The 25,810-nt window shown below is 35.0% G+C and overlaps 1 protein-coding gene across 7 annotated transcripts in view; it reads left to right on the forward strand.

The window, feature by feature from the left end:
- The window catches only part of LOC105465543 (sodium/potassium transporting ATPase interacting 2), a 1,022,956-nt gene that overhangs the window by 292,840 nt on the left and 704,306 nt on the right, over positions 1-25,810 (forward strand). The gene's annotated exons all lie outside the window — the stretch shown is intronic.

The following is a 25,810-nucleotide window of genomic DNA, read 5'->3' on the forward strand; positions in this document are numbered from 1 at the left end:
TGATTGTAAGGCACTAGCGTTATCTTGGCTAGTTCTCAATATCACCTTGTGCAGTAAATACTCTTATCCTCATTTTATGGATGAGGATTCTGAAACACACAGTTTATGTAAGTTGCCCAATCTTAGTAAACTGGCAGATGGGTCATTCCAATTTGAGGATTCACTTCCAGAGTCATCTCTCTTAGCGAGTTTGCTATAGTATATGTACATATTCTATTATAAATAGTTACATATGTATATACCAGTACCCTTGTTTTCCGCCAAACCTTAATACTAAGTTTCTTAAGTTCAGCAATCATGTTTATATCTTTCATATTCAATACTAACTAGCATTTAACATATACTTTGTAAACACTTGCAGAATATTTGTTGAATGAGTAAGTTAAAAGGATGTCATGTTCTAGAAGAGTGTTTTAGTAATCCTGTTTTGAGCCGTTTATGAAAATATTACTTTTGCCTTCAGGTCTTCTAAACATAACCTATTTTAGATTCTTTAACTGAAGTCAAAGTTTTGGTTAGATGACAGAGAAAGAAGTCAGATTATCTCTAATATGAATGAAAACTGCTAAAGAATATTAAATTCTAGTTGCAAAAACTTGACATGTGGGTTGGTGGTGGGGAATAAATTTTATGACTACAGTCATTTTGGTATAATAGGATAATGATCATAGGAACTTACAACACCTCTTATGTAAATTAGTAATGAAGCTTTACCATGTTCTGGGTAGTGAGAAAATTGTCCATCTAGAGGCATAAGTCAGATGAGATGGTAATAGGTGTCGTGTTTAACAGCAAGGCATGCAAGTCAGCAGACATATTCTCAAATCTAAGCTTTGTTGTATGTTCAGAAAGACACAACTTCTTTGAGCCAGGAACGGCCACTTATTAACTAAACAAATTACTTTACTTTTCTTCACCTCAGTGAAACCAAGATAAAGATACAGCCTATGTCAGGTTTTAATGCACATTAAGTCATAGGACACTCATAAAGTGCTCAGCATATTGCCTGCACATATCAGTACATGCTGACCTTTTATAATTGTTCAGTGCATTTACCTACGAAACATTTTAAAATCCAGTATCAATCCCATGGAGTTATTTGAAGAACTAAATGAGATAGCAGAACACTATGCTGGACCCATAGGAAGCTATATATAAATGGTAGCTAAGAACCATTATATTATCAGATAAACATTTATAAGTTTTTTCCAGTTGCGCACCCCTTTAAATCTGTCATAACAACTTAATAACCTATTACATTTTAAATACATTTTTGAATTGGACATTAGTATAGCACATTACTGTGATTATTTACATAGTCCACGTGACCAAAACTCGAAGTAAAAAGGCTAAAAAATTGAATGTGAAGTAAACATTAAATTGATTTTAAGTGAGACCTAAGTAAAGCATTGTAAGATCTAAGGAAGCTTTATGTCCCATAAACTAAAGAAGCTATCTGCCACCAGACCAAAGAAGTAGCCTATGGCTATAAATTAAGAAAATCATTAAAGCAGGCACATGAAAACACTTCAGGTCAGAACTGGAAAGAGTAATATATGATGGCAAGAATCTTCTTTTAATTATAGATCCTAGTCGATACACATATTTATATGTTTATATCAAAAAGGTGAATGTTTCAGTCAAAGAGATGAGATTTGAGAAAAATAAAAATTATTAGTAGGACTACCTTTGTTGCATAATAAGAAAACTGAGTTTCATATAGACAGAGTCTCCAAACATTGATTTTCCATCAAAGACAGCAGGGAATCTGAAAATAATGTATACATTTTTGTACACATTGGCTGAATGTCTGCAATAAAATATCGTTATCAAATTCTGAATTATTGACTGTGAGCCAGTTACCTTTTTTCTTACTGAGGAGCCCTTGGTCAAAGCATTATGTTTTTTCCCCCCAGCTCCATAGTCTTCCACACTTTGCCTCATTTCAGTAATGTATTTAATGTCAGGTTGCTACCTTCTCCAAATAACATATACGTCGTGTTGTTTACCTTCAGTAGTCCTCTTTATTATGTGCATTGAAGTCTACTTTTACTACCTGGTCTACAAAACCTTTCGCACATTCGTCCTCTGACTCTTTCCCACATCACATGCAGATCTTCACTTATTTTCACCTGGGACTTTTGGCTTCGGTCAACAATCTCACCTGCAAACTCACTCAGGGCATCTTACTTCCTTTCACTTAATACCATTCTCATCTTTGCCTTTCAGTTTTGCCAACACTTATGTACTTTACTAACCTTAAGTTTCATTATCTTTTGCTTTTTACGTAGTTTAATCTTCTCCGTGTTAGGATGCCATATGCCTTTTCACCTCAAGTAAGTTATAGGCTTCCTAAAGATAAAAATAATTTCTTTCTATTTTGTTTTCCTATCATACACAGCACCAGGTGCGTCTAGTTCACTGTCGATCAAAGCCTGAGAAGATATTTCAGCGTTTTTTGTCAGGGGTTGAAGTGGCATTTAAAAACTTAAAATTCTAATTGCCCATATTTTATTATTTATGTCGCACCCAGAGTGTGAGAAATTGAGAACGCGTCTCTGTGCTTGGTTTTATCTCTAAATCTAATGAAAACAAGCAGAGATCATCAGAGGTTTAGAAAATATACACGGAACAATTTTCTGTAAAAGTATTTTAGTGATTGTTATCATTTCCCATCTTTTATAACCTCCTTCCTGTTGATTTTTAAAAGGATGTAAAGGAAATATTAAAAACATTTTATCTGCAATTCTTTCCTTTGTGGGACACTAGATGTTAGATTTTTGTATTTCACTGTAGACTCTGCCACTTCATAACTATTTTACTCGAGCTCACATTAATCAACTTCAGAGTGACCTCAAGTAAGCTTAATTAACCTTTTTTGGTTTCACTTTTTTTTCTTGATGGGGTAAGATGATATCTAAATTTCTTTCTAGCTCTCATATGTTTGGCCTATTTATATAAAATTCTTTCCACATGTAGAGTTCATTTCAGTCCTACAAGTCTACATATTCTTGGCTTACCAGAGTAAATTATCAAGAACTAGATAGAACTGAAAAACACCTGAATAGGGCTGATCTCAGTAGATATAAAACTATTAACCATTTCCAAATCATCAACCTCTATTGTCTTCAGCACTTTGGCTTGATTAAAGATTTTCTCCCCCACTGATTTTTCTCCCTATTTAATCCACTTAAATTTGCATCATTTTGTTTTCTTTTATCATCACTGCTTGAGGCTTCCTGCCAGTATGAATTTTAAAGTCTTACAGTCCCTAATTCTCATCTGCTTAAATGTTATAAATGTTGTACATATCTTAGCTGCGTGATTTCCTCTGGGCATTTTTAAAGCTTACTTAAAACTGTTGAACCCCTTCCTCAAAAATTCTCAAATTCAAGTTTGATTTGGTATATGTGTCTATGAGGAAGGCAACCATGGCTAAACATGAGAGTAGGAAAATACACCTACATTCCAGGTCAAGAGGAATTTGACTCCTCTGCTGTTACAGATAATCAGTTTATTGTTGTAATCATGCTGCCAAGATACTTGGGGTAAACCTAATAGTGTAACTGTAGATGCTCCAAAGCCACACTACCTAGTTTCATATCCAGGATCTACTACTTTCTAGAGATGTGACATTGAGCAAGATGCTTATTCTCTAACTCATAGGATTGTTACATGCATTAAATAAAGTGATATATGAAAAGCAAATGAAAGAGCACCTAGTACATAACCTTCAACAAATGTTAGTTGTTGTTATTATTATTAGCATGTTCAAAGACATTTTTGGAGTAATCCTGTAAATAGCGTGGGAATCTCACATTCATATTTCACCAAGATTTAGAAATATGTTTAGTTTGGTATACCTGTTTAACATATGTTTAAATAAACAAATTTTCTTATGAAGTCTGTGGTCCTAGCAACATTTATGACAGGAAAACTGATTGTATCATTTCCCTTAGTCTACAAGCACACTAAAGAATAGGGACTTGCAAAACTATCTAAGGGAGCCCACTATAGCAGTTAAGATGAGAACACCTGCAGCCTGATTTCTACCACACTACCTAGGGCATCTCATGGAGCACACCAAGAGGAAAGCCAGAGAAACGAAAGGTTGTTGTTAGCATCCTCCATTTTCTTCAGATTTTTCTTGTCTAAAAGGAAAGAACTGAAATACAGAAATCAATGTTTATGTGCTTTTAAGGGCCTGATTTTAACTGGAAGGCAAGGCGTTTGATATATGCAACTGGGTTTTTGTCTTTCTCACACTTCACTCTGGTGTCTGGACAGCACTGTAGATGATCTCAGTCCACTGTAAAACAAAACAAAACAAAACGCCAGTCTGCCATATAACACCCAGTAACAACGCAGCTTAAAGATACAGATATCTTCTCCTCTTGTGAATATTTACAGTACTTTTTATTTCTCCTAACGCACTGTGACCTATAACACTGTACTGGAGAATTAGAAATTTGCTCTCTAGTTGTTTCACGAACTTATGATTCATTTCTTCATATAGAAAAAAATGATTATTTGAGTATCAGAGCCTTATCTTATATCTCCTTGAAACCTCCCGTATTTCTTACTCTAATTCTGAAATATTTTAAAGTTAATATTTAATGTAAAAAATGACCTAGTAACTATTTCTTAGTTGTTTCTTACTCCTCAGAAATTGTGTCTTTGCATTTCTTCCTAGGAAGATTGAGAAATAAAAATCTGCAGGAATCCACATGTTAGATGCTTTTCTTTGTTCTTTATTAAGACTAAGAATGAGGTAAGAAGAGTAAAGAAGATCACAGATCAGTACTTTGTTAGAATTTCAGCTTTAATTGGTCAGGAACACCTAGAGCTTGTTTCCACTCACATAGTTAAATGTCTTATGTTTTTCATTGCTCTGTCCTTCAGTTTTTCAGGTGCGGTGATCCAAAGTTTGCTGATGTCACCAAAGCAGTATATATCAACATTTTTTCCATAGTGAGGCAGTTAAGGGTGCAATTTCTAACATCAAACAGACCTAGATCAAATTCTAATACCTTCTTACTCTTTTCACTAAAGGAACTGGCTCATTTCTCTATTATCTGATAATCATTTCATAACTTTTAAAATTATGACCAATATCTTTATTATGTGAAAGTTTGAGATTTACTTTTCATTATATATAGCTAGAATTGAGTGGTAGACTTCTCTCCACTTACAATCCATGTAACTATGAACAGAGTACTTAACTTTTTAAATGTTATTTTATTTCTCTGTAAAATTGAGACATTAAAAAATATTCAATAACATGGTCGTAGAAGTGTGGTGAAGAATTTAGAGATTCTTCTTCAAAAGTAGGCTCTGATGATTAGCATAGTTGAAAAACTGCTGTTCATGTTAACCTAACAGTTCCATGAAAAACTGACTCATAAGAGAGTAAATGAAACTTCTTAGCTAGGTTATTTTAAACATTTTAGCCTGTTTGGATAATATTCACACTGACGTATTCAATTAATTTAATCTAATTTCATAAATACTGGATGTTTTCCTTGTTTCAAGCATATACTTGTGAAAAAGACCCACACAGGTCACAGTTGACCCCAAGTCCTAAATAAAATCTTGTGACACATTCTGAATCTGAATAAGGCTTGCTGTTGTCACTTAAAATTTTGTATATTACATACATGTATTTATTTTTAACTAAATGTTAGCATGATTATTATAAAAACCTATATATATAACCTTTCAAAAATGTCTGTGTGTAGAATTGTTTAATCAAAATATGGATTTTGCTCCTTTATGCAGCCTGATTTTAACATGATGTGTACTTAAGTTATACTCAAATGTGTATTTTATATTCTGTATAATTTTGATGAAAATACTAGGCTTAGAATTTTCCTAATATTGTGTTCCACTTACCTTAGTAAGTATACAACCTCTTATGAGATCAACTCTCTCAGTAAACATTAAATATCTCCCTGAGGACTCTTTTTTGTGTTATTGCTTTATAATATAATAGGAAGAGATCACGTTTTTCTGTAAGCTGGTTTGCATTAAACATCAAGCTTACCTATTCCCCTGAGTACTTTTAAAACTACTGTTATAACAACTGGGCTAATAGTTGAAGAATCAAATCTAAGTTTCAATCTTTGTATCTACGCATGCATGTGACAGTGTCTATGTGTCTATCCCTGGGCCCAGAGATCTCTTTGTTGCGATGTCTTATTTATCTAGGAAAACTAGGCAAATTATTTCTCTATAAACAAGAAGCAGAGACTAGAAAGCAAAACTGTAGGAAAATTTTAGAACAAGGAAAACATTGGTCTAATGAGGTGAATAATAGTTTTACACATGAATAAGTAATTGCAGCATCTACTTGCTGTTCTGTTTGATTACAAGAACTGAGGTGAACTATTATGACTACAGTATTTTCATTGTATTGCATGCAATGTGATGGTCTCCAAAATGTCGTCCAGGATGATCTAACATTATCAACTCAATGGAATTGCTAAATAATAACCATTTTATTCTTTTCCTTGTTGAAATCTATCTTGCCATTCCATGGCCTACTTGAAAAAATTAGCTCTCAAATATCTCCAGGATACATTCATGGAAATCCCAATACTCTGATGTTTTAATGATCAGGTCCGGGAATGGCTCTATCAAACCCCTATTATGGGATTCTCACTCCACACACTTAGGCTTTCCTAATTCTAAGTTGTTTTTAGTTACAGTCAAACACTATGCTGCTCAGCAGATTTGACCATGTTATTTCTGAAAATCCTTCTTACAGTCTTCTGAAAAATTCTTACTCATCTTTTAAGGCTTACTCCATGTTCATCTTCCCCAGGAATTCTTTACTGAACTCCAGGTGGGGCTATAGATACTTTTTTTCTTTACATTGGGCTTGTGTTATTAAAATGATCTGTAATGTGTTTTTTTTCTTCATTAGACTCTTCACTCCCAACACCTAGGGTTCTTTCTCATATTTAGACTTCAAAATGTTTATTGAACTGAGAATGATTTAAGAACGTAGATGAAGTCCTTGACAAGACACCTAAATAAGAAAGCACATTTTGTTTTGCTGCTGATACTTGATTGTACTTGAAATGATAGAAACCTTCAAAATCAAGGAAAACACAGGAATTTTCAGTAGAATTAGCTTTTAGTTTTCTTCTGAAATTTGGTGGCTTATGCCTGTAATCCCAGCACTTTGGGAGGCTGAGGCAGGCGGATCATGAGGTTGAGAGCATCATGGCCAACATGGTGAAATCCCGTCTCTACTAAACATATAAAAATTAGCTGGGCATGGTGGCAGGTGCCTGTAGTCCCAGCTACTAGGGAGGCTGAAGCAGGAGAATAGCTTGAACCTGGGGGCGGAAGTTGCAGTGAGCCGACATTGTGCCACTGCAATCTGGCCTGACAATAGAGCAAGACTCCGTCTCAAAAAAATAAAAAATAAAAAAAAGTAATTATTTAACTTAGAGGCAAGCTGAAATAAATATAAATTTCATCTTTAGATAGCACAAACGAAATGTTTACAAATTAGGCATACTACATAAAAGACTAGCCTGTCATTTGTCATAAACTCTATTTGCTAGAGTGTAGGTTTATTCTCAAATGACCTGATTTCTCAGTTATTTGTTAGCTACATGCAATTGGAAAGTATAGCTCCTTAAAGCAGAATTGTGGAAAGTCGTGCTATAATAGATGAGGTCAGCAGCCTGGCTAAACTTCAAAGCAAATGAGAAGTTTATAATTCGAAACCTGGGAATGCTGATGCATAAATTGGCCATTACGAATTTATCAAAGCATCAAAATTTTATATTTTCTGTATGGGAAGTGTATGCAGGAAAACTGTAGCGTGAAAAAGGGCTTACTATAGAAGGAACCAACTAGTGTGATTGGCGAAAGCTGGGAACAGTTTTCTGCAGAGCCAACATTTACTCTGAAACCTGGTATCTTGGATATTATTTAGCAATATCTCCATCTGGCTAAGAGATGGACTATACTCTCATTATTTTTCCCAAGTCAATCACCTAGAGGTGATGAATGATTTCTTGGGTTGATGAGTTACTGGGGAAGAGGAGACCAAGGAGATTCTGGAGCCTGTTAAGTATGTAAGGCTAGTAAAAGGAGGGATGCAATATTTTGGCAAAGTGAGAAGACTATGCATCCTGAAAAAGGTAACTAAATGGTCTTTATTGTTTCTACTCTGGTTAATTATTTTCTGACAATTAATATGTATCATCCTTATTAGACTTTTGTTATAATGCAAATTAAGAATTGCAAAGCATGATTTTCCACATGACTTATTATGTAACACCTGTAAGCTCTTTGAGGACAGGGATCATGCATTATTTGAATGTCTCATGCGAGGAATGCCCCAACAGATTTAACTTCAAGCAAAATGTATGCAAAATGAAGTATGACTATGTGACTTCTATTAGGGCATAATACTGAGTAATAAAATAATACACTATATCTAGTTAATATCAATAATATTTCATTGGTTTCACAACTGCTTAGGAGGAATGGGTTTCGGGATGGTTTTGTAACAAATAGTAGAACAATTAATTCTTTAGTACAATTTAAAAAGTTTTGCCAATAGAAAAATAAATGGGCCAGGCATGGTCGCTCAAGCCTGTAATCCCAGCACTTTGGGAGGCCAAGACGGGTAGGTCATGAGGTCAGGAATTTGAGACCAGCCTGACTAATATAGTGAAACCTCATCTCTACTAAAATATACAAAAATGAGCCAGGAGTGGTGGCATGTGCCTATAGTCCCAGCTACACGGGAGGCTGAGGTAGGAGAATCGCTTGAACCCAGGAGGCGGAGGTTGCAGTGAGCCAAGATCACTCCACTGCACTTCAGCCTGGGCAACAGAGTGAGAATCCATTTAAAAAAAAATAAGAATAAGAATAAGAATTAAATAACAAAGTGTGTTTTCCCCCTTGAACATTATATTTTAAAAATAAGGCCAGATTCTTATAGATGAAAAATAAAATAAGAGATAAAGTTAGGTTTACCCTATTCCCTGTTTTGTCATAAAGAAAAACTGAAATACATTTAAATTTCACTTTTTAGATAGAGGATGGTCCATATGATATAGTCCTAGTTTAATGATTGAAAAGCTAGAGGCATAAATATGCTATGTTGAAGAAAATATACATAATACATATAATGTATAATATTTGTATACTTTTATGGTTATAGGAATAAGATAATTGGTTGATTATCTAATATATGGCATGCCCTTTAGAGATGTTATCCCATTTAATTCCTGTAATAATATGAAGTAGAGATATTATCTGCTTTTTTAATATGATGATTAGAAGTGTCAGGAATTTAAGTAACATAAATTCACAATTACAGAGCTTCTAAATGTTAAAAATGTAATTTGAATTTAGGTTGCCTGACCTGAAAGTACAGACATCGCTTTAATCACAAAATTGCTCTCTATGTAGATTGGAAGAAACCCAAATAACATTCTGACATTGGATTTGACAAGTTGCTTAATTATGCATACCAATGTAAAGACATTGTTCAGCCTTTGCAACTTTTTATTTTTGAATGCAATAAAAGTCAAATTCTTCTTGCTCAGTAAATGGCTGTATGAAAGAAGTGCCATTGAAAAGCCAGCTGGAAGGGAATGAGGTTAAAGCTGTGGTTCTCAGGAGGAGGTGGGGGAATGTTGCCTTCCAGGAGACTTTTGACTATTGACTGTCACAATGTATGTGGTGTGGGGTGGGTAGGGAGAGGTGCTCCTGGCACCTAGAGCCCAGGCATGCTGCTAAACATCTTACAATGCACAGGACAGACCACAGCAACAAAGAATTATCCAACCCAAAATATCAATAGTGCTGAGGCTGAAAGAGAGGGTTAAAGCCTTTGTATGGACCCTACCCAAAAAGAAGTAGGGGACTCTTTTTGTCCTGTTTATTTTGGTTTGGATTTCTGTTGGATTTAAAGATCAATTGCTACCAGTATTACTGCCTTATAGGATACTGGTTGTCTCCAAACAAAGATATCTTAATTTCTAAAGACCTTCATTCTTGTGATTGGAATTTTCAATCCTATGCAAGTTAAGGAAATGTTCTCTTACATGTGAAAATTGAACACAGTTTATTTTTTACTGCAGAAATTTCTTCCTCATTCAGAACCTGACAAAGCCACTTATTGTTTCTTGTAAGATTTCCTGATCCTTGAGACACAAAGCGATGCTTGAGTGCATCTTTTGAATTAGCAGATTTTGGGGAGTGTATGCAAGACGAGTAATGAAGTTAGAAAGTAATTTAAATCTAAAAAGAACTCTATTAATGAGGTTTACTTAGAAAGAAATTGGTTTAGAAGATACTATTCTTTAAAAAAAAATTGGTTTTATCATGTCTGAAGAGTATATACAGATATAATTTTTTTTTCTTTCCGACATATGTGTAACTCCTATCATGGTAATATATTGAATTTAACATTTATTTAATGCCTAATGTTTACAAGGAGCCAACAGACACATTTGTCAACATCTGCAAATGGCAAGATATTCCACAGCAAATAGAATTGTTTGTGTGAATGTTAATGTAAACCTGTAAAGGACACAACTCTTTTTGAGATGTGATTGTATCAATATTAATATAAGAGGTTTTCTGTCATACATTTACCTCATGTGCTGTACGTAAAAACAAAAATCACTTCCTGCAATATGGATATTGATGTCACAACCTGACAGTTTAAATTAGATAGTTCTGCTTTGTTAGGAGAAACAAACTCAGATGCAGGCTTCTAATTGATGTGGGGCCCCTAGAATTTTGGTCCATTTCTTGTCCTGTAGAACCTTCCCTCTATTCTCTGGCATATTAATAGCAATTTCTCCTTTCTGCTCAGTATCACAAACTTGCCCTGAGGCAAGGAAGCAAAAAGAGGCTGTCTTCTTGGAATTTGAGGGTGGGGACAAAATATATGAAGACAATTTTATATCTGAATGAATTATCTTGCCACAGGTGCTATATTTACTAGTACAGTAGAATTGCTCAAATTTTATATTAGCTGGTAGATATATTTTCCATTGTCACAGGGCCTAATCTGGATGCCATACAATTGTTCAATACCCAAAAATACATGGTAAAGCCATATGTATATCTTTCCAAAAGCAATAATACACTGTACAAAAGTGTGAGAGGACTGGTCTACTAAGATCAGTTTAAACTTAGCATTTTAGGCCCTCTAAGATGGATGTTAAAGTTTGCAGAACTGATTCAGCCATCTGGAGGCCTGAAAAAAAAAAGATTATTATCTCTGAAAGTTGTTAATCTCTGAAAATCTGCCAAACACCTGAAGAAAAGTGCTAGGAGATTCTACCCTCAAACTCAGACCCAAATAGGCTGTATTGCTCACCATTCCATTTTTGAAAGCTAGCTGACTAAAGGAAAGATATCATTTAGGGATAATGGCTCCAAGAGTAAATCCTCCAGGAAATCAGACATCTAATTAGCTAGATCATTTGCTGGGCACAGAACGTCAGGAGTATAGTTCCTTTTGTTTTAGGAATATCATTTCTATTAATTTATTGTTATAAATTTATTCTTGACGAAGCAGGTTTTTTTTTTGTTTGTTTGTTTGTTTTTGCTTTTTTAAATCTATCTACTCCACTCCATTGGGACTAAGAACCAACCTATGTTTCAGTTAGCTGTGATACACCTAAAATATGTATGACATGAGAGCGCCTGGAATGTGATAAAAACTAAGGTGTAATTCAGTATTTCAGGGCAATAACTTCCTGAGGGATGCCATGCTGGGCTCATGAACCAAAAGTGCCTGACTGACTGAGGTGAGTCAAGCAGATGCGGATGTGAGCCCTCGAGCACAGAAACCTGCTCAGCGAGGCAGGGAGAGGAATGAAGGAAGGTGATGTGGCCACAGAACCTAGATATAACCACCAGGCAGTTTAGGCACAGGCTCTGTAGGGCAAAACTTCCTGGGGTCCCAATTCCAAAAGCTGTCTGTACCAAGATACTGGAGTAGGCAGGGAGAATATCCAAATGATGGTCCAATACTCACTCAGGTGGCAAGACCTCTTCCAAGAGACTGGACAATTTTGGTACCAGATCGAACTTCAAGGAACTGGCATGGGCCAGGTAAACTCACCTAAGAGGAGGGTAGTGGGTGGAATACAGAATGAAACAGTCTCTTAGTACGTAGGAAATGGAGCTGCTGAAGCACAAGAAAAGAAAAACATGATGTGGTGTGGGGACCACTGCCCCTTCACTGGTATGGACCATCTAGGTCACCTTACCATCATCTTCCTTGATCTGATGGCCATAAATATGCCTGGGCCTAAACTAGGTGCCCACTGTTGGGTTTGCCACTCTGACTTCAATCCAGGCTTCAACTACCATCAGAAATGAAGGGGCAGGAGTTTGGACACAAAGGCTTTCAGCAAGTGTTAACTTATCTTGGAAATGGAACAGTGTCATCCAAAAGGTGAATTTATGTGAGGTGCAAAGGAAGATAGAGTCTGGAGGTGGGGTGACCTTCTGAGTAAGTGGTGGTTTGATGCCCCAAGAGAGAAATTGTGATAACATTACAAGGCATTTTCTTATGTTTGTTGGTGGGCTTACGTTTCTGTTTTAGATTCATCTGTATTGATCTATAGTGATGCTCAAATGAAGTATGTGGCTCTGGGCACAGGACAATTCCCTGAAGTATGTCCTCTTTTGTGAATGTATTATGCTTCTTCAAAGAGCCCTTTATGACTCTTCCCCATCACATCGACTGTTTCCCTTTTAAAAATTTTGTAATGCAGCTAGAAAAATGTAATTGAGTGTTTAAACAATCCTTGCTTAATAATCTCTAAATGTTTCAAATATGTAACTCTTGTTTTTCTAAAACATTGGTAAGGAGGGCAATCTGTTACTTTTTTATTCTAGGAGGCCTAACAGTGTTTGTCTAGACATGTGATCAAAACATCTTGTTTTTTGATTGATTGATTATCTGCTTGAATCAAAAATCTCATTGACTGGAAACACGTATTAATTGTGTGACACTGTACTCAGAAAACAGTTGATTGAAAATCAATGACTAATTATTCTAATGCTAATCCCATATGTTTTTTTTTGTGACCTGAACAAATGATGATTATTAGGTTATTTATCTGTAAAATAAAAACGTAGCAAAGGGTTTGCAGTTAGAATTGCTTATATATGAAAGCAAACTTTTCAGGTATCTAGACAGACTGAAATGAAAGGAAACTAGATCTTGCTGCTGGTGCCATTTTGAGTAATGTTGTTAAAAATAATCTACAAAGCAATTTGATACCATGAAAAATAGAGTGTGAATCAAAACGAACTCTCCTTAATATTATCAACATGTGGGGATTTACTTTGAAGCATTTCTCTGTGTTCACATTAACTTTTCTAGAAACCCAATGAAAAAGTGAACTAGATAGCAGTCCTGTGCAATTTAAAAAACTACATCTGCATCTTCTAGAGTCTGTTACTCTAATACTTCACAGCATTTTACAATCAGTATCTTTAGTGCTATAACCTAATGAGAACTATTTGGTGAGTGTGATTAGAGCTAAAGAATGTCTGACCCTGTGATTCATGTAATTATTTTTCTAATAATGCCTTCAAATGTATTTGAATAGCAGTTATTATTATTAAATGAAATAATCTCAGAATCACAGAAATCATTATATTACTTTTTAAGCAAGCATTAGCTGACTAGGAAGCATAAAAAGATTTCTTTTTTGTAATTTTTAAAGTGATGAATATTAGTATAATAAAGAAAGTAGAAGTAGCCTAAGCCGATGTCTCCTTTTTTAGTTATATGATAGTCATTTAAAAATTCTGAACCTGGGACTGGGCGCGGTGGCTCATGTCTGTAATCACAGCACTTTGGGAGGCCAAGGCAGGCAGATCATGAGGTCAGGAGATCGAGACCATCCTGGCTAACACGATGAAACCACCCCGTCTCTACTAAAAATACAAAAAAATTAGCCGGGCGTGGTGGCGGGCGCCTCTAGTCCCAGCTACTCGGGAGGCTGAGGCAAGAGAATGGCGTGAACCCGGATTCGGAGCTCGCAGTGAGCTGAGATCGCCCCACTGCACTCCAGCCTGGGAGACAGAGTGAGATTCTGTCTCAGAAAAAAAAAAAAAAAAAAAAAAAAAATTCTGAACCTGGTTATTTACCTGTTCACCCCTTCACTCCCCTCTTTCTCCAGACATAGGAATATGAAATGGTGAAGAAATGCTTCTCATCCAAATTTATAACCTTTTTTGTCGTGCTAAATTTCCGATTCAGTATCTAAGTCTGAACTCTGATATGGACATTTCATGTGGCTTTGTGTGTTAACAGAAGAGGTATCTTTGTGTTGCTGAGACGGTGGTTGATGATGATGATGATATTTTGGTGGTGTAAAATTTGAAACGCTTATCTGAATATTTTTCTCATCAAGAATGGTATATTTTTATGTTATCACAAGTGAAGAATATCTTTTTCAATGATTATATATGGATTAGGGGATTATCGACTCCTTTATTTTCATCTTTTGCATTTATATGTATTCTCTAAATTCCTGTACTTTATATATGTACATATGAATGCAATACACACACACACACACACACACACACACACACTCACACACTTTGCTCTAATGCTAGGAAAAGGAAAATTTATTTTGGTGTTTTAAAAGTATGTAAAATAAAGGGAAGGAAACATAATGTTGGAGATTCATGAATACATATAGTGTTCCTACTAATGATCATCCTGAGAAATTAATTTTGTTCTAAATGAGATTACTTCTTTTTATCTCTACTCAGTTCTATAGTTACTGTACAGCATTAATCTATAATAGCCACTGGAAGTCACTGGCAGTTTTTCTATGCAACAGGATATCCCACTGGTCCAATGCTGTGACACGAGTAGTTAGTGTGTAGGTTTAGACAATACTTCCTCCTCAAAATCCATCTGGATGCAGTGATTTATGTGGAGGCCAAGACATCTCTGGCAGTGGAAAAGACAAGACTTCTGTCAATGTTGGAGTTTGAATAGGTACAACATATCTAATTGGATGAGGTTGTGAGGTACTGTGAAAAAAGCAAGGTTACAGTCAGGGATGAACTCGTCATAAAGAATGAAGTCCGTCATAGTCAGCAGGATGGTATAGCTATGTGTGGCAACAGGTAAAGTGAACCAGGCAGGTATAAATGTTTGAGCAGGGAAAAAACTCATGTTTCCTGGGTATGGGTACACGTATAAAACTTCTAAATCGTAGCACAGCAGCAAGTGTTTGCCTTTCAGAGGAGCTTTTGTGGACAGGATGGGCTGACAGCAATCTTTGCCTGATCTAATCTTTGGAGATCTGCACCTCAGTGGGTTCCGGGGCTGAGTGGTAGAGTCCAGGTGTAGTTATCAGAGGAGAGTGCCAGCCTCAGTTTTTGTGTTAATGGTCGTGGCGGCCCAGCAGGAACAAGGGCCTGTGCATCAGTGGTTCTTTGGCATTTTGTCTGGGAGAGAATGATCAACAAGACTGTAATTGAGACTACAGTGTGACCACATAAATTGAGCAGAGAGAGACACATGTAAGAGACTTCCATCTCTGATCTCTGGAGAAGCACAGAGACTTGTGTATTCCAATATAGATTGATTTTTATAAAAAGATGAATTTAAGGTGCTCATAGCCAATCATCTCCAGTGTTGTAAATGGCAACCAAATATTTAATAAAAATATAAATCCAATTACATCAAGCATTATTTAACTTACACAGTCATAGAATTCATCAATGTTTCATTATTCTGATTTTTTTTTTAAGGCCAAGTCATCAGGTTGTAAGAGGGAATTCCTAAGGACAGAAAAACATAATTGTGCTACTTTCTTTGCTATTACATATAAGTAACAATGATAGCAAACATTTATACCCTTTAGATTTGTTGTCTCACTTAATTATCTCTGTAACCTTATGAGGAAGGTGCTTTTTTTGTAATCACATTTTATACATGGGAAAATTTAGGCAGATGGAATTTGAATAATTTGCCCAGGACCCTACAGTTAACAAATTGTAGAAGAGGGATTTGAACTCATGTAGCATGTGATTACCCACTATGTCATGCCCACTACTGGGAGAAATACACTATGGTAGAACATGCTATATGACCAATAAATGAAATATTTATTTGAACTTTATGGTACTTTTTGACTATGTTTAAATGATTTATTTAAATCAAGATTCCATCTGAGTTTCCCACTACATAGTGCTTGGGAAGAGTGGACAGTGACACTAGTTAACATGATTTAGTAGTTGGTGGCTTTGATTAGCAGTAAATTGATGACATGACAACCTGGAATGAGAAGGGTTGAAAACAGAGAAAACTTTTATTCTTTAAGAGTTTATGATTTTTTTGTTATTATTGTTAGGGAAAACACTGTATTATTGTAGTATGTTTTAATTAAAGATGAAATAAGATAGAGGTTTGGATCTATGATATCATATTGATATTAATTCACTTAATGGTAGCAGTGTAGTAATCGATAAATGCTTTGACTTTGTAGTAAGATGAAAGTCTTACTTGGATAACAACTTACAGAGCTGATTTTGTTAGCTTAGGAAAGGCAGAATGATTTAAGCTTGGCAAATGCATGTAAAATAAGTGTTCATTATTCTATTTAGATAAAGCTGGAGGGATTTATCTGGTGATGTGCTTTATGACTGTCCTTGACTCTGTCTACCTCAACATTTTAATAAATAACAAAATGAGGACATTGGTTGGAGAGTGATCATATTTATGATCCATCCATTCACTTACGCAGAAATTCATATTTACAGAGTACCTCCTATGTGTGCCAGGCACTATCTTAGGACATGAAATGCAACAGTGAACAAAACACAAAAAAATCTATTGCCTTCATAGATTTTTACATTAAAGTGTGGAAAGAAAGTCACTCACACGCAAAAAGAACAAACAAAATATATACCATATTAGTGATAGACACTGTATACCATATTAGTGATAGGCACTATTTATAAAACAAAGGAATGAAGTGGGTAGAAAGTGCCAAGGGTTCACAATTTTTAATAAGGTAGTCAGGTACGGCCTTGGAGTTGTTGAAACGTGACTAAGACTTCACAGGTGAGGGAGTACATTATTTAGATATATGGGGGAAGAGCAGAGGGAACAAGTGCAAAGGCCTGAGGCAAGAAACATCAAGTGTGACTTGAGCTAAGTAAGCCAGATGTGATGTCAGAGAGGGACAGAGTGAGGCCAGACCCACAGAGCTTTGCAAATCATGAAAACATGTTGGCTTTACTTGTGAGTTAGTCAGTGAAGTATTCAGAGCAGAGATGTTACAAGGCTTTACTTATTTTTTTAGATGATGTGATTCTAGTTGATAGGGTAGAAAACAAATTGTAGGAAAAATAAATGATGGAAGTAAGGAGAGCTACTGCAATAATGCAGCCAAAAGGTAATGGTAACAGTAAGTATTGAGGTGGTAGCTCAATTTCTGGGTATTTGTTTATTATGGAGGAAAAATTTACATTATTCATACTATGTACCAGGCACTGGTTTTTATGATATATTATGGTAAAAAAAAACAAAACAAACAAAAAAAAAGACTTAACATGAGGTCTACAATCTTAGCAAATATTTTAGTGTACAGTACAGCGTTAACTGTAGGCACAATGTTGCATGCAGATCTCTAGGACTTACTCATCTTACATACCTGAACTTTTACACCCATTGAACAGCAACCCCATATTCCCCCACCTCTCTTTCAACCTCCAGCAACCACCATTTTACCCTCTGCTTCTAAGAGTTTTACTACTTTAGGTTCCTCACATAAGTATCTGTCCTTTTGTGCCTGGCTTATTTCACCCTGCATAAGGTGTTCAGAGTTCATTCATGTTGTCACATGGATAGGATTTCCTGCTTTTTTAAGTCTATATAGTATTCCATTGTATGTATATCACATGTTTTTCCTACTCATCTCTCAATGGACCTTGAAACTGTTTTCACATCTTGGCTCTTATGAATAATGTTGCAATGGACATGTGAGGTCAAATATCTCTTTGAGATCCCTATTTTAATTCTTTTGGATAAATGCCTAGAAATGGGATAATTGGATTGTTTGGAACTTATATGTATTAATTTTTCGAGGAACCCCCATACTGTTTTCCATAGAAGATGCGCTGTTTCACATTCCCATCAACAGTGTGCAAGAGTTCCAGTATCTCCACATCTTTGTCAATATTTGTTATTATTTGTTTCTTGGTAATATACATCCTAATAGGTACAAGGTAATATATCAATAGGTTTTAATTTACCTTTCCTGATGATTAGTGATGTTGAGCATCTTTTCATATACATGGTATTCATGTGTATATCATCTCTAAAGAAACATCTATTCAAATCCTTTGCCCATATTTTACTTGGGTGAAATATGGCAAGAGGTGTGTTTATTTATTTGTAGTGATTCCTTATATATTTTAGAGGTTAAACATATATTGGATATATAGTTCATAAATATTTTCTCCCATTCAAGAGATTGCCATGCAATAGATTTCTTTCCCTTTGTTGATTATTTCCTCTGTTCTACAGAAGCTTCTTAGTTTGGTACAGTCTTACTTGTCTTTTTTAGTGTTTAATGTCTGTGTTTTTGGTGTCATATCCAATAAATCATTGCTTAGACCAAATATCAAGGAGCTTCCTCCCTATGTTTTCTTCTAAGGATTTTACAGTTTCAGATCTTCCATTTTAAGTTATAAATTCATTTTAAGTCGATTTTTGTGTATCATATAAGATAGGATTTAATTTCAATCTTTTGCCTGTGGATATTAGTTTTCCTACCACCATTTGTTTAAGAGGCTATTCTTTCCTGATTATATACACTGGCAATCTTGTCAAAGATCAGTTGATCACATATGAATGAGTTTATCTCTGGACTCTCTGTTTTATAATATTGGTTTATATATCTATCTTTATGCCAGTACCATACTATTTTGATTACTTCAACGTTGTCATGTATTTTGGAATCAGTAAGTACTGTATTTTGAAGTCTGAGGTCTCAAGATTTATTTTTCTTTCTCAGGATTGATTTTGGCTATTCATGGCCTGTTGTGGGTTTCTAGTAATTTTAGGATTATATTTCCTATTTCTGTAAATTATGCCATTGGAATTTTGATAGGGATTGCATTGAATCTGTATATTGATTTGGATGGCTGGACAGTTTAACAATATTAAGTCTTCCAATCTTTGGGCTTTTGATGTCTCTCTATTTGCTGTGTTTTTTGAAATTTCTCTCATCAATGTAGTGTTTTTGGTAAACAAGTCTTTCACCTCCTTAGTTTATTCTTACATATTTTATTCTTTGTGGTGCAACTATAAATGACATTTGCCTAATTACCTTTCAGATAGTTTTTCACTAGTATATAGAAATGAAACTGATTTTTGCTGGTTGATTTTATATCCTGCAACTTTACTAAATAAATGTATTTGTTCTAACAGTGCTTTTTTTGGAGTCTCTAATGTTGCCTAAGATCATTTGTCTATATATCTATAGACAACTTTAGTGTTGTCTATGTATAAGATTATGTGTATATATAAATACGTATATATGATCATGTAAGATGCAATCGGAATATTTTGCTTCTTTCTGCTTTTGATGTCATCAGCTTCTTTTTCTGGCATAATTGCTCTGGGTAGAACTTCCAGTAATATTCTGAAAGAAGTGGTGAGAGTGGCATTCTTGTCTCATTCCTGATTGTAGACATAAGCTTGCATTTTTTTTCCTGTTAAGTCTGATATTAGTTGTGGACTTTTCATATATCACTCTTGTTATATTGAGGTAATTTCCTTTACTTCTCATTTTTGAGAGTCTTCATCATAAGAAGGTGTTGAATTTTGCCAAATTCTTTTTGTGCATCTATTGAGATGATCCTGTGATTTTTATCATTTATTCTGTTGATTTGCTGTATCACATTAATTGATTTGGGCATGTTGAACATCCTTGCATCACAGGAATAAATGCCACATAATCATCATCTATGATCCTTTTAATGGGCTCTTAGATTCCATGTGCTAGTATTTTTTGAAAACTTTTGCATCTATATCCATCATCAATATTGGCGTGTAGTTTTCTTGTGGTTTCTTTGCCTGGCTTTGATATCAGGATAATTGCTGGCCTCAAGAATTGAGTTTGTAAATGTTTCCCCATTTTCTTTTTCTTTCCCAACAGCACATGGAAACAATATTTCACTATGATCAAGTGGAATTTATCCCAGGGATGTAAAGATAATTTGACATAGGCAAATCAATAAATGTGATGCACTGCATTAACAGAAAGGACAAAAATCCTCTGATCATTTCAACAGACACAGAAAAAGTATTTGACAAAATTCAACATATACTCGTAATAAGGAAAAATTGTGTGCTTGATTAAATGGCTTCTGCTTTTTTCTCTTTTCTTTTTAAAAATATTTTCAACTTTTATTTTAGATTCAGGGAGTGCATGTATGGATTTCTTACATGCGTGCGTTGTATGATGCTGAGGTTTGAGGTACAGATGACCCTGTGTGGTGAGCATAATAACCAGTAGGTAGTTTTTCACCCCACATCTCCTTCTTCCCTCCTCTAGTAGTCCCTAATAACTATTGTTTGCATGTTATATCCAAGTGTACTCAACATTTAGCTCCCATTTATAAGTAAGAACATGTGTTTTTTGGTTTTCTGTTCCTGTATTAATTTGCTTAGGATAAGGGCCTCCATCTGCATCCATGTTTCTGCAAAAGACACGATTTCATTCTTTTTCATGGCTGCATAATATTCCATGGTGTTTTGTACCACATTTTCTTTTTCCAATCCACCATGAATGGGCATCTAAGTTAAGTTCATGTCTTTGCTATTGTGAATAACACTGAGATGAACATGCAAGTGTATGTGTATTTTTGTACAATGATTTATTTTCCTCTGGGTATATATTTAGTTCCCTCATTTTCAATTTCATATTTTAAATATGGTAGAATTTACTAGTGAAGTCATCTTATCCTGGGCTTTTGTTTTTTGAGAGGTGTGTGATTACTGATTCTATTTCTTTATGATATAGTTTTGATATGTGTGTTTCTAGCAATTTGTTCATTTATTCTAATTATGTAATTTGTTAGGGTATAATTTTTCATACTAGTCTCTTATGTGATCTAACATATGAAATACTCTGGAGAAAGATGCAGGTCTGAGAAGAGTGTGTATTCACCTCCTGTTTGGTAGAATGCTCTTTAAATGTCAGGTCCATTTTTTCTTTAATGTTATTCAGATTATCTGTTTTCTTATTGATCCGTCTGGATGTTGTGTCCATTATTGAAAATGGGGTGTGAAGTCTCCTGTTATTATTGTATTGTGGTCTATTTCTCCTTTCAGTTCTGTCAATGTTTGCTTTATATATCAAGGTGCTCTGATGTTGAGTGCATATGTATGTTTGTCATTGCCCTATCTTCTTGATGCATTGACCCTTTTATCATTATAAAAGCTTTTTCTTTGTCTCTGTAATAGTTTTCGACTGAATGATAATTTGTCTGATGTACCCCTACTCTCTTTTGATTATGATTTATTAATATATGGGATATCATTTTCTATCCCTTCACTTTCAGCCTATGTGTGTCCTTAAATCTAAAGTAAGTTTCTTTTTAAAAAATCTATTCAGTCACTCTATGTCTTTTGATTAGAGAGTTTAATCCATTTAAAGTAATTATTGATAGGAAAAGATTTGCTATTGCTGTTTTGTTAGTTGTTTCTTATTATTCTTATAGTACTTTTGTATATCTTCCTCTCTTGTTTTCCACTGGGTTTTGTTGGTTTTTTGTTTTGTTTTGTTTTTTGGTTTTTGGTTTTTTTTTGGTATTGTTATGCCTCGATTAGTTTTTTGTTGTTGTTGTTTTGTGTAAATTTTACAGATTTGTCTGTGTGTGTGTGGTTACCTTGGTACTTACATAAAATGTCTTACAACTGTCTATTTTATGCTGATAAGTTGAATTGCATACAAAAACTTACAATTTAACTTCTTCCCCACAACATACTTTGTTATTATTTTCAAAGTCTATTCATATTGTGTATCTTTTAATAATTATGTTTGTATCTTTATAGTTTTCAAAATAATTTTTTTCTTTTAACTTTTATGCTAGAATTAAATGTGTTTTACCCACTACCGTTAAAATAATACAATATTTTATATTTGTCTATATGTTTACTTTCTCAACTAGTTTTATACTTTCTTATGCTGTCATGTTGCTGTTTAATGTCTTTTCATTTTGACTTGAAGAACACCACTTAACATTTCTTTTAAGGCAGGTCCACTGTTGATGATCTCCCTCAATTTACTCTATTCGGAAAAGTCTTTATCTCTCTTTCATTTTTGAAGGACAGTTTTTGTCAGGTGGAGTATTATTTGATGGCAGTTTTTTTTTTTTTTTTCTTTTTCCTTCAGCACTTTGAATATATCACCTCACCTTCTTCTGCCCTACATGGTTTCTGTTGATAAATTTACTCATAGTCTCATGAATATTCCCTTCTTTGGGACTGGTCACATTTTCTTGATGAATTCAAAATTCTCATTTGTCTTTGACTTTTGATAATTTGATTATAATGTCCCTCGGTGTGTATTTCTTTGAATTTATCTTATTGATGTTCTTTGGGCTCTTGGATATGGATGTTCATTAACTTCCCCAGATTTGAGAAGCCTTCAACAATTTCTTCTTTAAATAAATTTTCGGGTTTTTTTCTCTATTATCATTAAGAGATTTCCATAATTTGTATATTGATCTGCTTGCTAGTATCCCATAAATTTCTTAAGCTTTCTTTAAATTTTTTCTATTTTTTTTTTCTCTTTTTGCTCCTCTGAGTTATTTCCAGTGACTTCTATTCCAGTTCGCTGATCCTTTTTTCTGCTTGATCTAGTCTGCTGCCAAACCCCTTTAGTGCGTTTTCCAGGTCACTTATGTTCTTCAGCTTCATGATTTTGGTTTAGTATTTTGTAATATTTTCTCTTTCTTTGTTGAAATTTTTACTTTGTACATGCATTGGGCTCTTGACCTTATGAACGTTATTTTTAATTCATTCTCAGGTTAACCATTTCACTGGGGTTGATTTCTGGAAGTGTATCTTGTTCCTTTGTTTGGAGCATCTTAGTCAGATTCTTCATTTTTCTTGACTCTCTCTGTTGGTATCTGCACATTAGACAAAGCAGACACCTCTATCAGTCGTTACTGACTTCACTTATACAGAAGGCTCCCACCAATCAACCTACCCAGGGATTCTGGTGGCCTCTATCAACTCTTTTCCTTCCACAGGAGGGGAAGGCTTTTGTCAGCTTACTGTGTGATGAACAGAAGCTATGGTGTCTGTAACCCACTGTTTCTATTTTTCCTCAGGTGGCTAGATTGTGCCATCTCCGTCAGAGCATCAGGATTCACAAAGCAGAAGCTTGTTGTTTGGGAAGCCCTAGAGATATTGTAGCATTGGACACACAGATTAACTCTTTTCCTTCAAAGAGGAAAGCTGAAAAAAAATTGGGATTTTTTCTTTTTTTGTTTGCTCACTCTGTGCTAAGCAGTGGGGAAGAACAATAGCCTCTACCAGCCCAAGATGTTGCCTGCATTCTTCCTCAGGTGTCTAGATTGTGCTGGGCCCCTCAGAGCTTCAAGACTAGCAGGACAAAGGCCAGTTCTCTGTACCACCCCCCATACTCCACCCCGCTTCATTGGAAATGCAAGGGGATTGAACATGTGATCCAAGCCCTTTCTTCCCCTGGGTGAAACCAGGAGCTTGGGCATCTCTTTCTGATCTAAGGGAACCACACTGAGAAAGGTCTCTGGTGAGAGGGTGTTTCATTTCTCTCTACCCGCTTCAGTGAGTCTGGTTTTGCATTCTCCCAGGATGCAAGTACCTTTCATTTAGTTTCTGATTTCCCACACAGGGAATTCTTCCATCAATTGTGGCTGAATTGATATGCTTGTACGAAGAAGGAGAGCCCAGGGTTTCCTATTCTGCCATCTTGCTGACATCACTCTGCTACACTCTTGTATGGTTAGTTTTGTAGGCATATGTTTTTATATTTCTTAGGTAAGTACTAGGAATATAATTGTTGGCATACAGAGTAGGCATGTATTTAACACTGTAAAGTATCTTCCAGTTTTTCAAAATATTTTATTTTTCACTCTGACTAGCAATATATGAGATGTCCAGTTGCTCTGCATTCTAGCTAACATGTTGTGTTATCAGCCTTTTTAATTTCAGCAATAGTACTATGTGTGGAGTAAAATTTTAATGGTGTCTTAATTAGCATTTTCTGGATTTATTTTTATGGACATTGAATAGGTTTATGATGATTGGATATTGTTTCAAGGGAACGAGTGGTAAAAAGGATGGCACTAGGGACATTTGGTCTTATCAACTAAAAGTAGTATTGTCCATTAACAGAAATGGGGATGACTGAAATATATGCGGGTGGGGGCAGGAAAAGGAATATAAAAAATTGAGTGTGAGGCATGTTAATTTGATATTCCTATTAGATAAGTTCAAGTAGAGATGTCAAGTGGCTATATGAGTTTAAGTTCAGGGAAACATCTATTTGAAGATCATCAGCATACAGATGATAGTAAAGCCATGAGATTTGGTGAGATCACTAAGGGAGGAATTGTAAGTAGAAAAGAGCTGAGAACTAAGCCCTGGACTCCTCCAGAATTGCACCCATTAAAAGAAACCAGGAAAAGATTTTGAAATTAAATAGCCAGAGAGGACAGAAGACACATGAGAATGTGACACTCAGAAGCCAAGAAAGGAGAGCTTTCAGTAGAGACGCAGTGATTAACTGTGCCTGATGTTGCCCAAAGGGAGGATTCTGCTACATTCTGAGGGAACAAAAGGTTGTGGTCAGAGGGTGGGACGCTTGACGCTATAATTATATTCAGTTCTAGCTATTAGTAATGTAAAGGTCTGGAGAATGATGATTGAGACAGGGGCTCTGTTAGGCTGAAGGACAAGATCACAAGAAGAAGGGAGTTTAAGAGACAGAAAGGTCAGTTTGTTGGAAGCATGTTGTAACAAGTGACATGAAATTGGAAAAGCTTTTTAAAAATGTTTGTGTGTATGTATTTGACAAGCCAGAATAATAGGCTAAATCTGTCAATATGTCATTTAATAAGATTAAAAAAGGAAGTTTTGTATTGAGGTGTAATATATTAAGTACATCGAGAAATAATTATTAACATTAGGTTATACGTATGGAATTTAATGGATTTAGTTGACTGTGAACTTAGTAAAGCTTTGCCAATTAGATTCTTAATGATTTCCAATAAATTTTTTTCAAAAAGGACTTACAAAAACATGGTTAATCCTTATCTGTATTAAATAATTTTAGCAACCAAAGTAAGAAAGGCTGCTCCTCTTTACAAGCATAGGTCAACCACACCTTAAATGTCATGTGCCTTCACATATTCTATATTGAGCATATCAAAGGAAGAGAGACTAGGATTATCAGTGAAGTTCAAGCCTTATCACATGACTATAGTGTTATCAAACAGACAATTTCATATACTTCCCTTGAGAAAAAAAGAAATTAAGGAAAAATAAATGAGTGGCATTTTATATTCCTCCTTGAGCAGTAGTGACAGGAGAATGTAGAGATACCCCTGCTTGGCAGCATTAAGAATTTTTATATTTTAGTGATTGATAGCACTGCTTCATCAGCAATGTAATCCTTAAAAATTTTTGAAAATCACTAAACGAGTTAACTTTATGGTGAAGACTTATCACATTTTATGAATTCTAAGACACCATCAATTACTACACCAT

The sequence above is a fragment of the Macaca nemestrina genome, chromosome 5, assembly GCF_043159975.1.
Source record: "Macaca nemestrina isolate mMacNem1 chromosome 5, mMacNem.hap1, whole genome shotgun sequence".
In the NCBI taxonomy this organism is placed as follows: domain Eukaryota; kingdom Metazoa; phylum Chordata; class Mammalia; order Primates; family Cercopithecidae; genus Macaca; species Macaca nemestrina.